The 23,061-nt window shown below is 43.0% G+C and overlaps 1 protein-coding gene across 5 annotated transcripts in view; it reads right to left on the reverse strand.

Moving 5' to 3' along the window:
* Nucleotides 1–10,724, reverse strand: part of lnx1 (ligand of numb-protein X 1) — a 353,323-nt gene extending 342,599 nt beyond the window's left edge. For 2 of the 5 annotated variants that reach the window (XR_015074155.1, XM_085969956.1), the window contains exon 1: nt 10,239–10,658. The gene's annotated coding sequence lies outside the window, so the exon portion shown is untranslated. Of the gene's footprint in view, nt 1–10,238 lie in introns of all 5 variants that reach the window. The other 3 variants (XM_085969955.1, XM_085969958.1, XM_085969954.1) reach the window with 3 other exon arrangements.
* Between the last annotated feature and the right edge of the window lie 12,337 nt (nt 10,725–23,061).

A 23,061-nucleotide genomic window follows, 5' to 3' on the forward strand; every position in this document is an offset into this window, starting at 1 on the left:
GGCTTCTCATCCTGATCCTGCACCGTGACCTCTGGTGTCCCGCAAGGATCTATCCTCGGCTCGCTCCTATTTCTCATCTACATGTTGCCCCTCGGTGACGTCATCCGGCAACACAATGTGAGTTTTTACACATACGCTGATGATAACCAGCTCTACCTCTCCTCCACATCTCTCTCCATCGTCTCTATACTATCAAACTGCTTGTCTGACATCCGGCACTGGATGAGTAGAAATTTCCTCCAATTAAATATCAGGAAGACCAAAACTATTGTCTTTGGTACACGCCACAAACTCCATTTCCTTTCCAATGATTCGATCTCTCTCCCCGGCAACCAAGTCTGTTCACAACCTTGGTATCATATTTGATCAAGAATTGAGCTTCCTACTTCATATCCATTCTATCACTAAGACCGCCCATTTCTACCTTCGTAACAACGTGGACCACTTTCCATACCTCGGGAGCCTACTGTCAACAAGGGCAGACGTCGATGACGAAGTCCAACACCGCCTTCAGTGTGCCAGTGCAGCCTTCGGTCGCCTGAGGAAGAGAGTGTTTGAAGACCAGGACCTCAAACCCTGCACTAAGCTCATGGTCTACAGGGCAGCAGTGATACCCACCCCTGCTGTATGCCTCAGAGACATGGACCATGTACAGCAGGCACCTCAAAGCACTGGAGGTACCACCATCGCTGCCTCCACAAGATCCTGCAAATCCATTGGCAGGATATGTGCAAAAATGTCAGTGTTCTTGCTCAGGCCAACATCCCCAGCATCGAAGCTTTGACCACGCTCAATCAGCTCCGATGGACGTGTCACATTGTCCGCATGTCCGATATGAGACTCCCAAAACAAGCGCTCTACTCGGAGCTCCGGCACAGCAGAGAGCCCCAGGTGGGCAGAGGAAATGATTCAAGGACACCCTCAAAGCCTCCTTGAAAAAGTGTAACATCCCCACCGACACCTGGGAATCCCTGGCCCAAGACTGCACAAAGTGGAGGAGAAGCATCCGGGAAGGCGCCGAACACCTCGAGTCTCTTCGCCGGGAGCAAGCGGAAGCCAAGCACAGGCAGCGCACGTCAACCCAAGCACCCCACCCACCCGCCCCTTCAACCACCATCTGCCCCACCTGTGACAGAGACTGTAGGTCCTGCATTGGACTAATCAGTCACCTGCAAACTCATTTTTAATGTGGAAGCAAGTCATCCTCAGTTCCGAGGGACTGCCTAAGAAGGAGGAGAAGAATATTGCCCGTCTCCACCCTTACCTCAACTTATCTGCTGCTGAAACCCTCATCCAGGCCTTTATCACCTCTAGACTTGACTATTCCAATGCACTCCTGGTCAGTCTCCCTAGTTCTACCCTCCATAAACTTGCAGTCATCCAAAACTCTGCTGCCCATGTGCTAACTTGCACCAAGTCCTGCTTCCCCATCTCCCCTGTGCTCGCTGACCTACATTGGCTCCCAGTTAGCAACGCCTTGATTTTAAAATTCTCATCCTTGTTTTCAAATTCTTCCATGGCCTCGCCCCTCCTTATCTGTGTAATCTCCTCCAGCTCTATAATCCCTCTAGATCTCTGCACTCTGCCTATTCTGGCCTTTTGAACATCCCCGATTTTAAATGTTCCACCAATGGCAGTCATGCCATCAGCTGCCTAGGTCCTAAGCTCTGGAATTCCCTCCCTAAATCTCGCCACCTCTCTACCTCTCTTTCCTCCTTTAAGCGGCTCCTTAAAACCTACCTCTTCGACCAAGCTTTTGGTCATCTGCCCTAACATCTGCCTGAAGTGGAATTACTTGATTATGATTTTTGGGGGTTTAGATGCTTGACAGGTTATTAATATCATGTAAACTGATCATGCTACAAATAAATACTAAATCATTGGATCCTTGCGATCCTATTGGCTGAGAACAGGAATTGTTGTGTGCTAAAAGTCCACAACGCCTGTTTTTACATTGATTTACCAATTGGTAATTGGCAGTTCAGGTATAAAAGCAGCTTTGGGCAGTATTAACGCCAGTTTCATATTCTGATGTAGATTTAATACAGAGGTAAATGCTTTAAGCTGGTACTGAAATAGCATCATTTTAGCCAATTATTGGGGTTGAAGGTTGCATGTCTACTTACTCATGTTGTTAATTGTGAATCTTAAAACGTGTAGCCTATCAGTGCTCAGAATACATTTTCTCACTGGCAAACTTCAGTTGAAGCAATTCAGTGTGGTGGACTTCTGAATTACATTAGATTAGTGCATTATTCTGAATACACACATTGGACACAGATGCATGTTCATTTATGTGGATTAATTGATTTCTCTTTTGCAACTGGCACAGGATAAGTCGGCTTCTACTCGAATATGCTAAAGCTGGTGGGACTCAAAGGATAAAAGAATGTTTCATGATTAAACATTACAGAAACTTTAACAATTCTATCCCGAAGAGTGAAGAGCTAGCACATTGAAGGCTATGAAATGGACTGAAAAACTATAATGGAAGGGGAAAAACAATGGAGACAGAAGTAAGCAAATAAGCTCTTTATTTCATGGGACAGATAAGTATTAACTAGATATCCACTTGAAATGTTAAACCGATATACTTATCAGTGTACCTTTAGTGCAATCAGTATCATCGACAATGCTATCAAGCGCCACTTACTCACCAATAACCTGCTCACTGATGCCCAGTTTGGGTTCCGCCAAGACCACTCGGCTCCCGACCTCATTACAGCCTTGGTCCAAACATGGACAAAGGAGCTGAATTCCAGAGGAGAGGTGAGAGTGACTGCCCTTGATATCAAGACAGCATTTGACCGAGTGTGGCGTCAAGGAGCCCTAGTAAAACTGATGTCAATGGGAATCAGGGGGAAAACGCTCCACTGGCTGGAGTCATACCTAGCTCAAAGGACGATGGTTGTGGTGGTTGAAGCGCAATCATCACAGCCCCAGGGCATCGCTGCAGGAGTTCCTCAGGGCAGTGTCCTAGGCCCAACCATCGTCAGCTGCTTCATCAATTCCCTCCAACATAAGGTCAGAAATGGGGATGTTCGCTGATGACTGCACAGTGTTCAGTGCCATTCGCAACTCCACAGATAATGAAGCGGTCCATGCCCACGTGCAGTAAGACCTGGACAACGTTCAGGCTTGGGCCGATAAGTGGCAGGTAACATTTGTGCCACAGAAGTGCCAGGCAATGACTATCTCCAACAAGCGAGAGTCTAACCACCTCCCCATGACATTCAATGGCATTACCATCGCCGAATCCCCAACTATCAACATCCTGGGGGTCACCATTAATTGAAACTTAACTGGACCAGCCACATAAATACTGTGGCAACAAGAGCAGGTCAGAGGCTGGGTATTCTGTGGCAAGTGTCTCACCTCCTGACTCCCCAAAGCCTTTCCACCATCTACAAGGCACAAGTAAGGAGTGTGATGGAATGCTCTCCACTTGCCTGGATGAGTGCAGCTCCAACAACACTCAAGAAGCTCGACACCATCCAGCACAATGCAGCCCGCTTGATTGGCACCCCATCCACCACCTTAAACATTCACTCCCTCCACCACCGGCGTACCGTGGCTGCAGTGTGTACCATCTACAAGATGCACTGCAGCAACTCGCCAAGGCTTCTTCGACAGCACCTCCCAAACCTGCATCCTCTTCCACCTAGAAAGACAAAGGCAGCAGGCGCATGGGAACACCACCACCTCCAAGTTCCCCTTCAAGTCACACACCATCCTGACTTAGAAGTATATCGCCAATCCTTCTTCATCGCTGGGTCAAAATCCTGGAACTCCCTCCCTAACAGCACTGTGGGAGTACAATCACCACACAGGCTTCAACGGTTCAAGGCGGTGGCTCACCACCATCTTCTCAAGGGCAACTAGGGATGGGCAATAAATGCTGGCCTTGCCAGCGACGCCCACAACCCATAAATGAATTTTTAAAAAAGTATTTTTTAAGTTGAATATCTTGTGTGTAGTCCAGTTCTACGTGAAGGATATCTATAACAATAACAGATTAAAATGCTATGCGTCATTAATGTATAATGTTTTAAAATGATGCGTAGTCTAATAATATGTGAACTTGTTCTATTCACAGATTTACAAAGTTGCCAAACATCATTGGCACTATTCATTTGAAGGATCCATCACAGGGTGGCATCTGATCAGAGGTCATCTTAGTCACAGAACAAGATGCTGGTCACAGAACCCCTAAAAAAAGGGCGTATTAGACCATGATGGGGCTGTTAATGGCAGAAATTCAAAGCACAGCAGAGGAGTGTGCGGGTTTCATACCAACGTGATTTTCTTGTTTCAGTTTTGAGACTGTGCTCCCTTCTGGAGTTTGTCTGCAGAAGTTGTATCTTGGTGATTTCGATAGATGTATATTTTCCAACCTTTGGTTTGAAATGCAAGACAAACCTCAGGATTTGTGTGGCATTCTCAAGTAAAGAGACATTTTTTAACATGTATTAACAATAACTTCATATTTCCTTATGGTTCAAGAACATAAAAGATGTAATGGTAAATCTCTATAAAACCACAGGCTCACAATTGGGAGTACTGTGGGCAGTTTTGGGCTTCACACTATAGGAAGGATGTTGAGGCCATAGAGAGTGTACATCATAGATTTCACTAGGATGCTGCCTGTTATAAGTAAATACAAATACAAAAACTTGGAAAACTGGGGGTGTTTTCATTAGAATAGAAGAGTGATTTGATGGAGGTGTTTAAAATTATGAAGGGATGGGACAGAACAGATGCAAACAGACTGTTCCCAGTGATCGAGCCGTCCAGATGGAGGGGACAAGGATATAAAATTAAGTGTAAGGGATTTAGGGCAGAGAGCAGCAAAAACTTTTTTTTTAAAACACAGAATTGTGAGGCTGTGGAATACACGGACAGGGATAGTGATTGAAGTAGAGACAATGTCAACATTTAAGAATAGGTTACATAGGTGTTTGAAGGAAAGGGGAATAAAGGATCATTGGAACAGGGCGAGCACATGGGACTGGGACTACTGCGCTTGTGGAGGAGAAATACCAACATGGACTGGTTTGGTCCAAATGGCCTGTTTGTGTTGTAATTTCCAAGTAATTCAATGTAATTGCTGTTGACTGTAATCATAGTCAATATGTCCCTTCTTGCACTTCATAATGCTTTCAGTGCGGTTGAGTGTTAATGTCTGTTTAAAAAATTGAAATAGAATAACTGGTGAATGATAGGCAGGAAAAATATATTTCTTCTACACAAACATTACTCAGAGGAATCAAAATGAAAGCGATGTAGTGATAAATCCATTGACTTTACATATACTGACTGTTGAATTCTCAAATGTACAAAAAGAGACCTCCTTCATAGGCAATTAATTGTCTTCATTTCCAGGTGACTTCACCCTACCCGTAACATCACCCGTCTCCGCCCTTGCCTCAGCTCATCCGCTGCTGAAACCCTCATCCATGCCTTTGTTACCTCTAGACTTGACTATTCCAATGCACTCCTGGTTGGCCTCCCACATTCCACCCTACGTAAACTTGGTCATCCAAAACTCGGCTGCTCGTGTCCTAACCCACACCAAGTCCTGTTCGCCCATCACCCCTGTGCTCGCTGACCTACATTGGCTCCCAGTTAAGCAACGCTTCAATTTCAAAATTCTCATCCTTGTTTTCAAATCCCTCCATGGCCTCGCCCCTTCCTATCTCTAATCGCCTTCAGCCCCACAACCCCTACAAGCTTTTGATCACCTGCCCTAATTTATCCTTATGTGGATCGGTGTCAAATTTGTTGTCTTAAAATACTCCTGTGCAGCGCCTTGGGATGTTTTACTATGTTAAAGGCGCTATATAAATACAAGTTGTTGTTGTATCCAATTTACAGGATTACCTTCTACACAATTCTACAATGAAGCATTTGTAGTAATATGTAGTTTTTGAGATGCGTCAACTAGATTTTTTCTTCCGTATTTCCAAATTTCAAGCTAATGTCAGTTGACGCTAAACAGCAGAAAAGCTGAAGAAATATGCTTGAAAATGTATTAACAGGGGAAGAGAAAGTTTTCAATTTCACTAAGTAGATAACCCTATATTGTACCTATATAACCTCTTAGAAGATGAGAAAGGAAGTATTAACGTATTTTCAGGCTGTACTCGACTGAAACAATGAAGCCCCACCTAGAAACCACTTAATATGCTCCAACACAATCCAATTACTATTTACACAGTTATGCAGTAATAAGTTGGCTCTTGACCACTTTTTCTTACTTTAATGACTAGTTCCTTCAATAATGCAATGCGATGTGATTGCTGTTTGTAAATCATTGAAGTCAATTGCTGAATTAAATAGCAAATTTTGTTTGTAGCAGAGCATAATCAGGAGTTTGTCGGGCTATCAAGTACGCACTAGATGTCACCGGAAATTCAAGAATCAGTTAATAGTTTAAGATTTATTTAAAGATCTTTGGATTGAAACGTACATATTGCTGCTTTTTAAAAATCCATTTCATACCCTATTTCAGCTATGTGTTTTATTTATTATTTTACCAGATTTAATCACCTTCACATTCCTACATTGCAACAATGACAACACTTCAAAAAGTACTTCATTGGCTGTAAAGTGCTTTGGGACATCCAGTGGTCGTGAAAGGTGCTATATAAATGCAAGTCTTTCTTTCTTTCACATGAATATGGTCCTTGACATCCAGAAATTGGAAAATTAAAAACAACCCAGGCACATGCTAATCCATTGTATCAGGGGTTTCAAGGTAGTCAAATCCGTGATATGCCAATATGATACAAGTAAACCTGTGGCAGTGCCCCACATATTACATTAAAAAAAACATAATTCTCAACAAATATACATTCCACTGAGAAATAAAAACTCCACAGGAAAAGGGATTCATCCATGGCTAACAAGAGAAGTTAAAGATCGTATTAGATTAAAAGAGGCTTATGATGTTGCCAAGAAGAGTAGTAAGCCTGAGTATTGGGAGAGTTTAGAAACCAGCAAAGGATGAGCAAAAAATTGATAGAGGGAGAAAATAGAATGAGAGTAAGCGAGCAAGAAATATAAAAACAGATTGTAAGAGCTTTGACAATTATGTAAAAAGGAAGAGAGTAGCGAAGGTAAATGTGGGTCCCTTAGAGGCTGAGACAGGAGAAATTATAATGGGGAATAAGGAAATGGTAGAGACATTAAACAAATATTTTGTATCTGTCTTCACAGTAGATGACACAGAAAACATACCAGAAATAGTGGGGAACCAAGGGGCTAATGAGAGTGAGGAACTTAAAGTAATTAATATTAGTAAAGAAAAAGTACTGGAGAAATTAATGAGACTAAAAGCTGACAAATCCCCTAGACCTGATGGCCTACATCCTAGGGTTCTAAAAGAGGTGGCTGCAGAGATAGTGGATGCATTGATTGTGATCTTCCAAAATTTCCTAGATTCTGGAACGGTCCCAGTGGATTGGAAGGTAGCAAATGTAACTCCGCTATTCAAGAAAGAAAGGAGAGAAAACTGGGAACTACAGGCCAGTTAGCCTAACATCCATTGTAGGGAAAATGCTGGAATCCATTATCAAGGAAGTGGTAATGGGGCATTTAGAAAATCATATGATTAGGCAGAGTCAACATGGTTTTATGAAAAGGGAAATAATGTTTGACAAACCAGTGGATGTAGTGTTTTTGAATTTTCAAAAGGCATTGATAAGATGCCACACAAAAGGTTGTTACACAAGAAAAGGGCTCATGGGGTTAGGGGTAATATATTAGCATGGTTAGAGAATTGGTTAACGGACAGAAAACAGAGAGTAGGAATGAACAGGGCATTTTCAGGTTGGCAGGCTGTAACTAGTGGGGTGCCACAAGGATCAGGGGCTTTAGCTATTTACAATCTATATTAATGACAGATGAAGGGACCGAGTGTAATGTATCCAAGTTTGCTGACGATACAAAGTTAGGTGGGAAAGTAAGCTGTGAGGAGGACAGAAAGTGTCTACAAAGGGACATAGATAGACTAAATGAGTGGGCAAGAAGTTGGCAGATGGAGTTCAGAGGGTGACTTTGTACACAAAACAAAGTTAACATACAGGTACAGCACACAATTTGGAAGGCAAATGCTATGTTGGCCTTTATTGCAAGAGGATTAGAGTACAAGATTAAAGAAGTCTTGCTGCAATTGTACAGGGCTTTGGTGTGACACACCTGGAGTACTGTGCACAGTTTTGGTCTCCTTACCTAAGGAAGGATATACTTGCTTTAGAGGCAGTGCAACAAATTTTCACTAGAATGGTTCCTGGGATGAGAGGGTTGTCCTATGAGGAAATCTCAAATAGAATGGGCCTATACACTCTGGAGTTTAGAAGAATGAGAGGTGATCTCATTGAAACATGTAAAATTCTGAGAGGGCTTGACAGGCTAGATGCTCAGAGGCTGTTTCCCCTGGCTGGAGAGTCTAGAACTACTTAAAGGGGGGCACAGTCTCTGGATAAGGGGTTGGCCATTTAGGGCTGAGGTAAAGAGAAATTTCTTCACTCAGAGGGTTGTGAATCTTTGGAATTCTCTACCCCAGAGGGCTGTGAATGCTTAGTCGTTGACTATATTCAAGGCTGAGATCGATAGATTTTTGGACTTTAGGGGAATCAAGGGATATGGGGATCGAGCGAGATAGTGGAGTTGAGGTTGAAGATCAGCCATGATCGTACTTAAAGGCAGAGCAGGCTCGAGGGGCCATATGGCCTACTCCTGCTCCTGATTTGTATGTTCTTATTTAACTATTTTGCTTCAGGGTTTATTCTTACATAGTGCTACTGTACAGCTCATTTTGGTGCTTACAACATTACAGTTTTAATCTATCCTGACCTATTCCATATGACAAGATTTCAGTATGGTTCTGCTTGCTTTTTGGACAGATCAAACAGCATTAATGAAAGGGAGGTAAGAGGAAAGCATTTACAACTGAAACATCAGCTTTAAAAGTCAAAGGTGGATCATATCCATCTGAACAGATGAAGCTTACTAGAGATTATATAAATGGAGTAGGGATGAGGGACACCGCCTGTGCTTGGAGGTTATCTTTATCTTCAATTCTCTGCAAAATGTTTGGGCTCTAATGGACTAGAATCACACTATCAATACAGACACCTCCAGTTTAATCATAAATTCTGTCGACATATTGGTGAATTCATGAAAGTTAATTGAAAGTAATCATTCCAGACTTCAGTTTAATAACTTTTAACAGTACCTTAGCTGCTGTTTCCAAAAAGGATGATTTTGCAGACACGGTTGATTTGTTTTTAAATTTCATTTTTGAAACTGCTTCAAAACTATTAGTGGACCTCCTTTAAGACACTCCTTAAAACCTACCTCTTTGACCAAGCCCTAATTTTTCCTTATGTGGCTCGGTGTCAAATTTTTTGTCTTATAATACTCCTGTGCAGCGCCTTGGGACGTTTTATTACATTAAAGGCGCTATAGAAATACCATTCAATCATTTTGATGCATTTAATCAAATCTTTACAGTTAAGCCATTAAAAGACTTTCAAACTGTAAATAAATTAAACCAGTGGTATGGTGTCTCTCTCAAATCATAAAATCTTTGCTTCCTGAGAAGTTACAGTATGGAAACAGTTCAAAATATACACAATGGTCGTCGCTGCCTCTCTGCTGGCTGAAAGGGCCAGTAGGTGGATACTGACGGCAGAATGGACACACAAAAAATAAATCAAACTTTGAAATACTGTAATAAAAGTCGTTTTCCAAATTTAGAATTCCAAAAGGGCAGTACTTTTTGAATAACATGTCACTTAATTGTTACAGTGCCATATTTAAATTGGCAGATCCTGCAACAAGCCCACACCCTTTAAGTTTTGCACTTTGCTCGACTATTCACAGTCGAAGGATATTTTAACTGCACATTTGTCATTCTAGTCATCTAGTTCCAACACAATATTCTATACTCCACCTTTCTGCATTAGCTCCAGTGAGAAGTACAGTAAACATAGGTAAATATCACAAACCCTGCGTGGAGCTCCCACGGAATATTAAACTATTCACCAGTTGGCTACATTTGCTCCTGCACCTCCGAGGTTAGAACGACGAGGCAAAGGTGATCACATCCTACAAGGAATTGATATAAAACTTGGAAGGTAATAAAATATCAAATCCGCTACTATAGACAAACACGCGTGGAATTAGTTCACGCCACAGAATATTATCTTCGATACAATTAACCAGTCACTCACCTGTCAGCAACACGCGAGTCCTAGATGTTAAAAAATCTTTCCAAAGTAAACAATTTTAGATACATAAAGTGAAACTGTGTCCGCAGCAGCAACGCGACTCTCGCACCCCAGGTAGCCGCACCTGCAGCACCAGGCGCCGGGTTCCGCCTCCGAGCCCAGGACTGAGAGCAGCTCCGGGGCGGAGCCACCAGCGAGGACAGCCAATTCCCCAAACAATCGCTCGATAAAGACAGGAGAACATTTACAGGGCTGGGTAGGAATGATACAGGGTATGAGGAGTGAATAGAGGGATAGGATGATATAGGGGAATAATGATTTAGGGGCTAGGGAATGATATGGAGGAGAAATGATGTAGGGGATGGGGAGTGATACTGGGGGAGGAATGATATGGGGATGGAATGATATAGGAGGAGGAATAGGTAGGACAACAACAACTTACATTTATATAGCACCTTTAACGTAGTAGAACATCCCAAGGCACTTCACAGGAGCGTTATAAAATAAATGTCGACACAGAGTCACATATTAGGGCAGATAACAAAAAGCTTGGTCAAAGAGGTAGGTTTTAAGGAGCGTCTCAAAGGAGGAAGTAGAGGTTTAAGGAGGGAATTCCAGAGCTCAGGGCCTTGGTAGCTGAAGGCAGGACCACCAATAGTGGAGCCATTAAAGTCGTGGATGCTCAAGAGGCTAGGATTAGAGGAGCGCAGATATCTCAGAGGGTTCCATTTCTAAGCCACATAAATAACCTATTTGTTCATACAATAATTATTAGTTATGGAAAATGTCAAAAACTGAATGATCAGGATTACTGCTCAGCCATAAACTTATTCTCACATGACTAGAAGAACATACAATTTGCTTTCCAATTATGATATTAAGATGAAACAGTAATATCCTATTAGGGATTGTGGCACAAATTATTTGGCTTCTTTTGCCTATACCAAGTTAAGAATACATTTTCACTATAGCTGTAGCATCTGTGCCAAGTGATTTTGCTTGGCACCAATGCTGCAGTTACAGCATTAAAGCAATCTGAATCTGGAGTCAGGGCCTTGGTTGACACCATAGCAAAGATGAGTGAGATTCCCTGGAGTAGGTAGCCTCGCTCCACATTGCTCTGGAGTCAGTTAGCGCCTTAGCACCTGATTTGCACTCCACAAGTTTGGCATCAGTGTGAAGACAAAGCTGCTCTGCGCCAGTGCTAAACTTGCAGTGTGAATGCAAGTAACTGCCAAAACAGCAAATATGACAATATAGCACAACATGGATTGTGATTTTATGATGACAAACACTAAATTGTTGGTGCCAACCCTTCTACTTTATACGTAGTATATATGACTGCCGTAGAAGTAGTTACTCTGGGTAACACAAGCAGAATAACTAGAAGTAATTGCCACAAAACAGTGTTATTTCTAAGTGTTGTCAGTGAAACTATATAATGATATGCCAGGTGAATTCAGATAACACTATTAGTACAGCACAGCTTTGAAACTGTGCCTTTCAAGAGCAGATTGTGAACAAGAGAGAGGGTTGATGTAAAGAGGGTGTGTTGCTGTCTTTTTTAAAAGATTATATCAAAAATACACTGCTAACAATATTTACTTCTTTATGTGTTTTATTAAAGTAATATGTTTGTTTATCTAGCGCTTACTGATGATGGTCATTATTAGGGATATTGATTGGAAGAATTACTGTTTGATATCCCAAATAGGAACTATTTTTGCCTAGGTTCTGGTTTGTGAGTTCTATTAGGCACACAGTTGAAGACTTGAGACTTTCTGCATTAGTCTGTGCACTATAGTGCTTGCACAAAGGGGCAGCTAATTGAACTGTGGTTGTAATCTAACTTTAAGCGGGCCTTAATAGTTAGTTGATTCATTTAGAAAGTGCATGCAAGAGCAACACTTGTTTGTGACCAGCAATTTGGGAGCTCAAATTGAGTGCAGTGGAAGAAGAGAGCAAGTTTGATGACTAGATTCAGGAAGCACTGGGCCAGGGAATACACAACTGGAGGGAAATTGTCTGTGGAAAAGAGGCCTCCTCCTGAAGTTCGCCATGCATGATAAGAACTCTCACGACCTGGAGGACTGTAAAGAAGAAGATGACAGACTTGAAAAAAAGTAACTAAGATTAGTGCCAAGGATTGTTAGCTATGCCCTCCAACTGTCCAGTATGACTTCAGCTTAGCCCGAAACAGCCTCTTAGATAGAAACATAGAAACACAGAAGATAGGAGCAGGAGTAGGCCATTCGGCCCCTCAAGCCTGCTCCGCCATTCAATGCGATCATGGCTGATCATCCAAGTTCAGTACCCGGTCCCTGCTTTCTCCCCATACCCCTTGATTCCTTTAGCCTTAAGAAATATATCCAACTCCTTCTTGAATATATTTAATGAATTGGCCTCTACTGCCTTCTGTGGTAGAGAATTCCACAGGTTCACCACTCTCTGGGTGAAGAAATTCCTCCTCATTTCTGTCCTAAAAGGCCTACCCCTTATCCTTAGACTGTGACCCCTGGTTCTGGATTTCCCGACCATCGGGAACATCCTCACTGCATCTAGTCTGTCCAGTCCTGCCAGAATTTTATAAGTTTCAATGAGATCCCCTCTCATTCTTCTAAACTCCAGCGAGTACAAGCCCAATTTTTGCTGATTTTGCTGCTACGGCATGCAGGGTAATATAATTAACCATTGCACTACTGCCAGAAGCACAGTGCACTACTGAAGGAAGTCCTTGAATGGAAAGCGTAAACTTGGCAAAAGAATCCACTCATGACTACACTTGTTATGCAATGTGGTCAATAAGACACCACCCAAGCTAACCAGTTTATTCGCCATTGTCCTGGCCATGCACACCCACCATTTCAATGCCACAGCTCCCTCACATTGGTACTGTTTTCTTTCTCTCTCGTGAATCTTCTACTACTTGCAGGATGCTTAATCAAGGATAGCCTGGACTCTCAACAGCCAAGCTTCCACTCATATTAAGAACTGTTATCCTCTAATTCTGCCCTCTTGAGCATCCCTGATTATAATCGCTCAACTTTTGGTGGCCATGCCTTCTGTTGCCTAGGCCCTAAGCTCTGGAATTCCCTGCCTAAACCTCTCCACCTTGCTACCTCTCTTTCCTCCTTTAAGACGCTCCTTAAAACCTACCTCTTTGACCAAGCTTTTGGTCACCTGCCCTAATTTATCCTTATGTGGATCGGTGTTAAATTTTATGTCTTAAAATACTCCTGTGCAGCGCCTTGGGACATTTCACTGCATTAAAGGCACTATATAAATACAAGTTGTTGTTGTTAGTATTAGTATTAAGAACTGATATTACGAATATTAATCCTTAATATGGAAGATTGCGTTCGTATTAAGACTATGCTCTGTGACCTAATAACGAAGACATAGAGGATTACCGTAATATGAAGACATTATAGGAACTGCCAGGAAAACATTCACCTTCTTTATTCTGTGCTGATGACTTAGACTAGCTGGGCATTTATGGAGTAGAAGCCCTTTCAGTCAAGGCAAGGAATAGCATTGTGCATAGGGCCATGAATGGCTGTGTGTGCAATCAGTAGCCCCCACCAACCCATCCCGCCTTCAGATCCATATCTGCACAGTGGGTCATCAAGGAGAAATGGGAGAGCATTTCAAAATCTTGCAAAATCATTTAAAAAAAATTCAAAACCTGTTTTCCCATTGTGCACCTTTTCACAAACCAATTAATATGAGAAGAAGAGGCTGTACTGTGGATACTCAACTTTTTTAACACAATGGCCCAGAAATTAGGTTCGGGGGCTTGCCGCGCATGCAAGCCCCTGATGTGCACTTACCCGGCGCGCTGACATTTCAATCCTGGCCCGCATTGCATTTCCTGTCACTGGCCCGCTTCAGGTCCTGCCGCGCTGTGCGTGCATGACCCAGCGGCGTACTTAGTGCGATGAGCCGGCTGGGATCACGTGAGCACTGGGCAACCAATGGGAGGTTGCAAAAGTTCATTCATGAGTTTGATAGTAAGAACTGTCAAACTCATGAAAACTCCTGGCCCCAAAACACTACTTAAACTTGAAAGAAAATTTTAAAAAACATTGCACTACTTAAATGAACTATAAATAACTGTAAAAAACTATTTTAAACAATAATTTTAAATTTTGAAAAAAATTATTATATAAAAAATCGGGGCTAAAAATACACTTACCTTACTGTAAAGTCTTCAAAAATAATGAACCTGTGGAAAAATTTTCTAATTTAACTTAATAGACCACTTACCTGTTAAAAGTAAGCACTTACGGCTGCTTTTTTCACGCGTAAAAACCGGAGTCTTTTACCCACGGGCAACTCTTCAAAAAAAAGGGAAGTTCAGTGCACACGCGCTGCCTGAAACCTCGCATGCGTTCCGCCTCTTAACCCCTTGGGTCAGAGGAGAGGAAATGCCAGTTTTCCCCGCATGCGCTGTGCATGCTGAAAACCGGCAATTCCTCCGGGCCCACGCGTGAGTACCCCGTCCGTACTCACGCATTGGGACAGGAATTACTGGCCCAATGTTACTATTGTGGTCTTGTGGGTTAATATATCCAAATAAAATATAAAAATGAAATCTTGGAGGCAAGTCCACTTTTCAAGGAGGATAGCTCACAACTCCTCACTATATTTAGACATTGGATTCTGTAAGCCGAGAGTTCCTAATGATGTGTTGCCCCCACCATGTGAAGGTAAGGGATATAATGGAGTAAATGCAAATATTTTGGAGAAGATGGAGAAAGAAAGAAAGATTTGCATTTCTATAGCGCCTTTCACGATCTCAGGATGTTGTACAGTGCTTTTCAGCCAATGAAGTACTTTTGACGCATAGTCACTGTTGTAATGCAGGAAATGCTCCACAAACAGCAATGTGATAACGACCAGGTAATTTGTTTAGTGATATTGGTTGAAGGATAAATATTGGCCAGGACTCCAGGGAGGACTCCCCTGCTCTAACTTTGAATAGTGTCATGGGATCTTTTACATCCACCTGAGAGGGAAGATTGGGCCTCTCATCCGAAAGTACTCTCTCAGTACTGCACTGAAGTGTCCGCCTAGATTTTGTGCTCCAGTCTTTGAAGTGGGACTTGAATCCACAACTTTCTGTCTCAGAGGCAAGAGTTTGACCCACTGAGCCATGGCTAATACCTAAGTGTTGGAACCAATACAAAGGAAGGAACTGAACTGAGATCTTGAAAGAGAGTTTCAGGAATTAGGAGATAAATTAAAGAGCAGAACCTAAAGTATAGCAATCTAGGAAAGCAGCCTGAAATTGATCTATATAAAATGGGTGAGTTGCCTGTGAAGGTGTTGGCTGTACGCTCAGATAATGCTAATGAGGCCCAATTTCAGGCTAACGCAGAGTTCCCCAATTGGTTCGTGTGCGTGTTCAAAAACGGGCCATAACCAATTTCTAGGCCACCAATCCTAGCCCAGATGTTTGGGAGAGACTGCAGCCTTCAAGTAAAAACTTTAATGAAGGCTGTAAAAAACACAAAAGATAATTCAATAGATAAATGTACATGTTATTGTGAAATCTATAAATTAAAAAAAAAAGTAAAACATTGGCCCAGAAATTGGGCTACTTACCACCACCCGCTTGCGCCACAATCCTGGAAAAAAATGGCAGCTGCCACTCTGGCGCGGGACTCGGCAGCTCCCATTTTGGTGAGGGCCTTAGCGCTGGACATGCAAATATGGAGAGCGTGACACGCCGACTTAACGTCACGCTCTGCGAACCTGGACCTTTGCGCTGAGTTTAGTGCTGGGTCCTACGCTCGCTCTAAAAAGTGAGCGTGCAGCAGACTCGCAGAGACACTGTCAGCACTTCTTAAAGGGACACACACATCTTTCAGGTAAGTTTGCATTTTAGCTTTTGGACTGGACTTTTTATATTTTATTGACATAGTGGCTTGGTGCAATACATGTTAAAAAAAAATTAAGTCTGCAGGCAGTGCAGGGAGTGCTGCTGGATGCTTGCAAGGCCTCGGATGGTAAAAGAAGGCCTCTGAGAAGACAGAAAATGCTGGAAATACTCAGCAGGTCAGGCAGCATCCGTGGAGCGAGAAAGAGTTAATGTTTCAGGTCAAGATGCTGCCTGAGCTGCTGAGTATTTCCAGCATTTTATGCTTTTATTTCAGATTTACAGCATCTGCTCGCAGAGTGAAGAGGAAGACGCAGAAGTGGAAGATGCAGAAGAGAAGGAAGCAGAAGGAAGGATGCAATCCAGACAGCCCCTTTCTGACTGGGATATCCAGGATGGAATCATCCACCTGTGGTACCTGTGACCGCAACCCCAATGCACCTTTCAACATTTGTCCCACCCCTTACCTTCCCTCACAGTGTCCTCTTGACCACAATGCTGAAATAAAAGCCACCACAAAGCAAACTTTCCAATACAACTTATATGTCTACCTATCCAATATGACAACAAGAAATCAACTCATTACCCTTATGCATTCCCTTAGTGACTGTCTTCTGTGTGCTTTTGCCTATCCTACTGATGCCACGCAGTGCTACCCCAGTGGCTGTAGCATGGCTGATGGAAAGCTGATGACTTTCAGTGGGGGACACTGCAAATAGCCTTGCTGGTCGACCTTGAGGAGCTGGTGGCTGGGAGTGTGAAATCAAGTGATGGTGCTTCTTCTTCTTCACTCTTCTATCGCTCTTGGGAGGTGTGCCTCGTGTTTGGTGCAGATTGATGTTAGGTGAATGATGGGGGAGGGGGGGGTCATGCATTGAGCAGCATGCGAGGCTAATGGTGCAGTTGGTAGGAGATGGCTCTTGAAGATGCATTCACTGACCTTGACCAGTGGTCTGAGGTCATGAAGCCTCTTTGGGCACTGGAGCCAGGTTGTGGGGGCGACACTGCTGGCAGTGATGGCCTCGGTGATGTAGCCCCACATCGTTCTTTCTGGAGGGCCTCCTGGCCTCTGTGGGTAGAGGACCTCTCTTGCAATGTTGACCCCCTGCACAAAGCTGGAGTACTGCATGCAAGACCCTGGGTACCCCTTCCCTGGTTTCCTAAGCCATTTCTTCTCTCTTCTCTCTCTCTCTTAGGCACTCCCTCGGAACCAAGGATGACTTGCATCCACATTAAAAATGAGTTCTCAGGTGACTGATGAGTTCAATGCGGGACCTACAGTCTCTGTCATAGGTGGAGTAAATGGTGGTTGAAGGGGCGGGTGGGTGGGGTGCTTGGGTTGACGTGCGCTCCTTGCGCTACAGCCATGCTACCTACATTGGACTTCCTGCTGGGACTACCGGCATGAAAACGGCCTTGCATTTTAAGTTTAGCGCTGGGCTAATGTTAGCATCCAGCACCAATGTACCGGTCCTGCCAGCGCCAGCACCATTCATTTCGGCCGTTATCTCCGGCCTGCAGTGGCACCGGCAGGTTTTTAGCGCTCTCTAATTTTTAGCCCATTATCTTGGACATTCAAAATTTCAGTTACTGAGAAAAAAGTGGTGGATTTTTTTCCCCAGAAAGAATTTCAGCGCTTTGTGGGGGAAAGATAATACAGCAACACCTGGTGGTGTGTCAGGGAGCTGTGTCAGGCAAGACATAAAATTAACTTTGAAACTCCTATTAGAGTGACACCTACTGACATCACAGGAAAACATAACAGGCAAGTGTAGATATTTTACCATGGGAATCTTCATAGGAAATATTTACAAAGCAGTTTTCAACAGTGTGTGAGACCTTTATAAGAATTTTATATATTATAAGTAAATATACATGGATGCTAGTACCAAATTGTCATGGTAAATATTGATTCCATTCTATACTTTGCTGCTAAAGTATTGCATGTATTATAACCAAGGCGAGAATTCTGTTTGGGTAAATGAACAGGACCAAGCTATTCTGGGCTACTACACAATTATGGCCATTAGCATTCTTCTGTCATATGGCAAGGAGCTCATTAATATTTAGAAATACCCTTTTATACAACAACAAGTGCTGACAAAGTGTGCACACTTAGTGAGGTCGTTTCCCTTCATTCCAGTTTAGAGTCCAAAATCTTTACAAATTCGAGATCTCCAATCATCTCATTGCCAGTCCAGTGTAAGACTTCTGATGATGACTGGTGCTGAAAATGGAAACATATTCTAAGACATGAAAAAAGCTTATTTTTACTCATCAGCAGCGACTAATGCTTTGTAGTTCACTGGTTATTGTAACTAATGAAATGGCTGTTTCTGTAACATTTGATTATATGCCTCTGGTCGCTACTGATTATTGTATCTCCATCTGTGTAGTTTATAACTAGTAACTAACTAATTTAATGGTTGCCTAAACTTTAATTAGGTTTCTTTTTATTCTTGAATATTACTACATCTCAGCATATTGTGTAGCACTGCATTCTTAGAACATAAGAACATAAGAAATAGGAGCAGGAATAGGCCACTTGGCCCCTCGAGCCTGCTCCACCAGTCAATAAAATCATGGCTGATCTTGGACTCAAAGCCACTTCCCCACTTGCTCCCCATAACCCTTCACTCCCTTATCTTGCAAAAATCTGTCTATCTCCACCTTAAATGTATTTAATGACCCAGCCTCCACAGCTCTCTAGGGCAGAGAATTCCACAGATTTACGACCCTCTGAGAGAAGAAATTCCTCCTCATTTCAGTTCTAAAAGGGCAACCCTTTATTCTAAAACTGTGCCCCCGCGTTATAGATTTCCCCATGAGGGGAAACATCCTCTCTGCATCTACCCTGTCGAGCCCCCTCAGTATCATATATGTTTCATTAAGATCACCTCTCATTCTTCTAAATTCCAATGAGTATAGGCCCAGCCTGCTCAACCTTTCTTCATTGGTCAACCCCCTCATAGAAACATAGACATAGAAACATAGAAGATAGGAGCAGGAGTAGGCCATTCAGCCCTTTGAGCCTGCTCCGCCATTCAATGAGATCATGGCTGATCATCCAAATTCAGTACCCTGTCCCTGCCTTCTCCCCATATCCCTTGATCCCTTTAGCCTTAAGAAATATATCCAACTCTTTCTTGAATATACTTAATGAACTGGCCTCCACCGCCCTCTGTGGCAGAGAATTCCACAGGTTCACCACTCTCTGGGTGAAGAAATTCCTCCTCATTTCAGTCCTAAATGGCTTACCCATTATCCTTAGACTATGACCCCTGGTTCTGGACTCCCCGGCCATCAGAAACATCCTTCCTGCATCTAGTCTGTCCAGGCCTGACAGAATTTTATAGGTTTCGATGAGATCCCCTCTCAATCTTCTAAACTCCAGTGAGTATAAGCCCAATCGACACAATCTCTCCTCATACGTCATTCCTGCCATCCCAGGTATCAGCCTGGTGAATCTTCGCTGCACTCCTTCCATGGCAAGAACGTCCTTCCTCTGGTAAGGCGACCAAAACTGCACAAAATACTCAAGGTGTGGTCTCACCAAGGCCCTGTACAACTGCAGCAAGACATCCTTGTTCCTGTTCTCGAACCCTCTTGCTATGAAGGCCAACATACCATTTGCCTTCTTAACCGCCTGCTGCACCTGCATGCTTACCTTCAGCGACTGGTGTACAAGAGCACCCAGGTCTCTTTGCACTCCCCCTTCTCCCAATCTATTGCCATTCAAATAATAATCTGCCTTCTTGTTTTTGCCACCAAAGTGGATAACCTCACATTTATCCACATTATAGTGCATTTGCCATGTTTCTGCCCAATCACCCAACCTGTCCAAATCGTGCTGGAGTTTCACGACATCCTCCTCACAGCATACCCTCCCACCCAGCTTTGTGTCATCTGCAAATTTGGAGATATTACATCCAATTCCCTCGTCCAGATCATTAATATATATTGTGAACAGCTGGGGTCCTAGGACCGATCCTTGCGGTACCCCACTAGTCACTGCCTGCCACTCGGAAAACGACCCGTTTATTCCAAACCTAGTGAATTGTCTCTGAACTGCCTCCAATGCAAGTATATCCTTCCTTTAGTAAGAAGACCAAAACTGTACACAGTACTCAAGGTGTGGTCTCACCAATACCCTGTACAGTTGTAGCAGGACTTCCCTGCTTTTATACTCCAACCCCTTTGAAATAAAGGCCAACATTCCATTTGCCTTTTTGATCACTTGCTGTACCTGCATGCTAACTTTCTGTGTTTCATGTACAAGGACTCCCAGGTCCCTCTGAACAGAAGCATTTTGTAATCTTTCTCCATTTAAATAATAATTTGTTTTTTTATTTTTCCTGCCAAAGTGTATAACCTTGCACTTTCCCACATTATACTCCATCTGCCAAATGTTTGCCCACTCACTTCGTCTGTCTATATCCCTTTGCAGGTTCTTTGAGTCCTCTGCACAACTTGCTTTCCCACCCATCTTTGTATCATCCACAAACTTGGCTACATTACACTTGGGTCCCTTCATCCAAGTCATTAATGTAGATTGTAAATAGTTGAGGCCCCAGCACCGATCATTGTGGCACCCCACTAGTTACTCCATATTCTTAGCATATGGACTGCAATATTTCTTTTACATATGAATAAAAATAAAATATGAAAGGAGTTATAACCTTGTTTTGTCTTTTAAATGTCAATAATAATGTATCATCATCCTTCTTTGAGGTTATTGCTTTTGATTTCCTTAGCCCTGCTAATCTTGCCTGCTGTAACTTTCTTCCTGGGTTTAGGCAGAGTGACAATCAACCTATTATATCTGTCACTGTACCATGTGTCCCTGGCAAATGGAATAAGGTACCAATGGTAGGGATCCACAGCCATTCTCCACAGACCGCCCACATTCAAAGTGCCAGGTCTTATGGTACCGAGTGCTCCTCCAATTTGTTATTAATATCTGTCTTTACTTTGTAGATTTTTGGTGTCAGAATCACAATATTAGTGATTTTGGTGCCCACAAAAACTAAATTTGAGAATTGCAGTTCCTTTAAATAAAGACAACTGGCTGGGAACTATTTAAATGTCATCCTCATGAAATCCTCAGCAGGGAGAATTCAATACTTTCCCTTCTCCATGCTAATGGATACTCTTGTTGGCAACTGGTGCTCTGGCTAGCAATACAATTGAGAGCGGATCAGTCTGATGTACGTGAGACAAGCAAGTCTCAGCCATGCAACCTTGCAGTTGGGAGTCATGCTGTTACAGTTCTAAACAAAGCCCATGTCCATAATTAAAATGGGATAACTGTTTGTATAAGTGTAACTCTGTGTGTCAGGCTGATAATAACCTATTGCTCCTTATGTAATATGATATAGAAATGTTTGCTACAAAGAGCCGAATTACTAATTTTCAGCCCTTGGTTTTTAATGGAGCAGTAAACATTTATGCTGTCTAAGAACTGAAATGAGAGTCTTATAGCAAGTGATAAATCATGGCTATTTCTTTGTTACTGCTGTCTTCAATATGCTTGAATTATATTCTGTGTAATTATGAAAGACACTGGTTACAGATATAGCTGATGTCAAAATGTCAATCTCAGATTGGAATCATAGAATCATAGAATGGTTACAGCACAGAAGGAAGCCATTCAGCCAATCGGGCTCGTGCCGAAAGGAATATCCTCCTCACCTCCAGTGCATCTGAGTTCAAACAATTTTCAGTACCATTGGCGGCACAAATATAATTTAGCATTGTCAGAAATGGTAACAATCAGCTGCCCCTTTAAATTGAGATTGTGGGGTTGATTTTAACCCATCATTGCCCAGCGAGAATGGTGCGTGGGAGGGGTTAAGATCAGGCTGAGTCCACTTACTGGCCTGAGGACGCACCATTCCCACTCGGCAACATCTTAGCTTCATTGACTTTGAAGTTGGCCAAGGCTCCTGCTGCAGATAAGTGAGAGCATAATTTAAACTTAACAGTCGCGGCTTGATGACATCATCAGTGCAACAACGTGATTTTATGAAGTCTTAGGTGTAGGCCAGAAAAACCTGGTGTGATGCAACTCAGTGACCAGAAGAGGCCAAAATAAATAACATATTTGAATCTTCTGAGGAGCAGGAACAAATTTTTGAGCCTCTCTTGCCCTGGCCCTCCCCACACCAACATCTGTTTGGGATCCCACCCACATCACTTATTTTATCTCAGGGTTCATTCCGTTCAGCTGTGGCTCAGTGGGCAGGAGGTTGTGGGTTTAAGTCCCACTCCAGGGGTTTTCACACATAAAGCTAAGCTGACACTCCAGTGGAGGTGCCGTCTTTTGGATGAGATGTTAAACCGAGGCCCCGTCTGCTCCCTCAGGTGGACATAAAAGATCCCATGGCACTATTTCTAAGAAGAGCAGGGGAGTTATCACCAGTGTCCTGGCCAATATTTATCCTTCAACCAACGTAACAAAAACAGATTATCTGGTCATTATCACATTGCTGTTTGTGGGAGTTTGCTGTGTGCAAATTGGCTGCCGCATTTCCCACATTACAACAGTGACTCCACTTTAAATGTACTTCATTGGCTGCTAAGCGCTTTGAGAGGTCAGGTGGTCGTGAAAGGCGCTATATAAATGCAAGTCTTTCTTTTCATTTTGTCCCTGGCAGCGGCCGGCTCCCTTCTCAATTCCTGCTTCCGCCCGCAGGCCTTGACATCATTCCCGCTGGCTTCAAGCAGGACACCGATTTCAAATTATTCAAATGTGGCCCTTCAGTTAAAATTAGCCAGGCCTCACTTAATTCATAACTGTTGGGTGCACCGCCTGCTTCGGGCCTCCCACGCACCGTGCCCACCCTTCCCCCCCTTTAAAAGCAGGTCCTATGTATCTGTTAGGGGTTGAGCTGTTCATAGTTAGTGCTAAACAGTTATTATTATATTGACATGTTTAGTATGAGG

The sequence above is a fragment of the Somniosus microcephalus genome, chromosome 2 (genome assembly GCF_052327205.1).
Source record: "Somniosus microcephalus isolate GS21.2 chromosome 2, FLI_Smic_1.0, whole genome shotgun sequence".
NCBI lineage: Eukaryota > Metazoa > Chordata > Chondrichthyes > Squaliformes > Somniosidae > Somniosus > Somniosus microcephalus.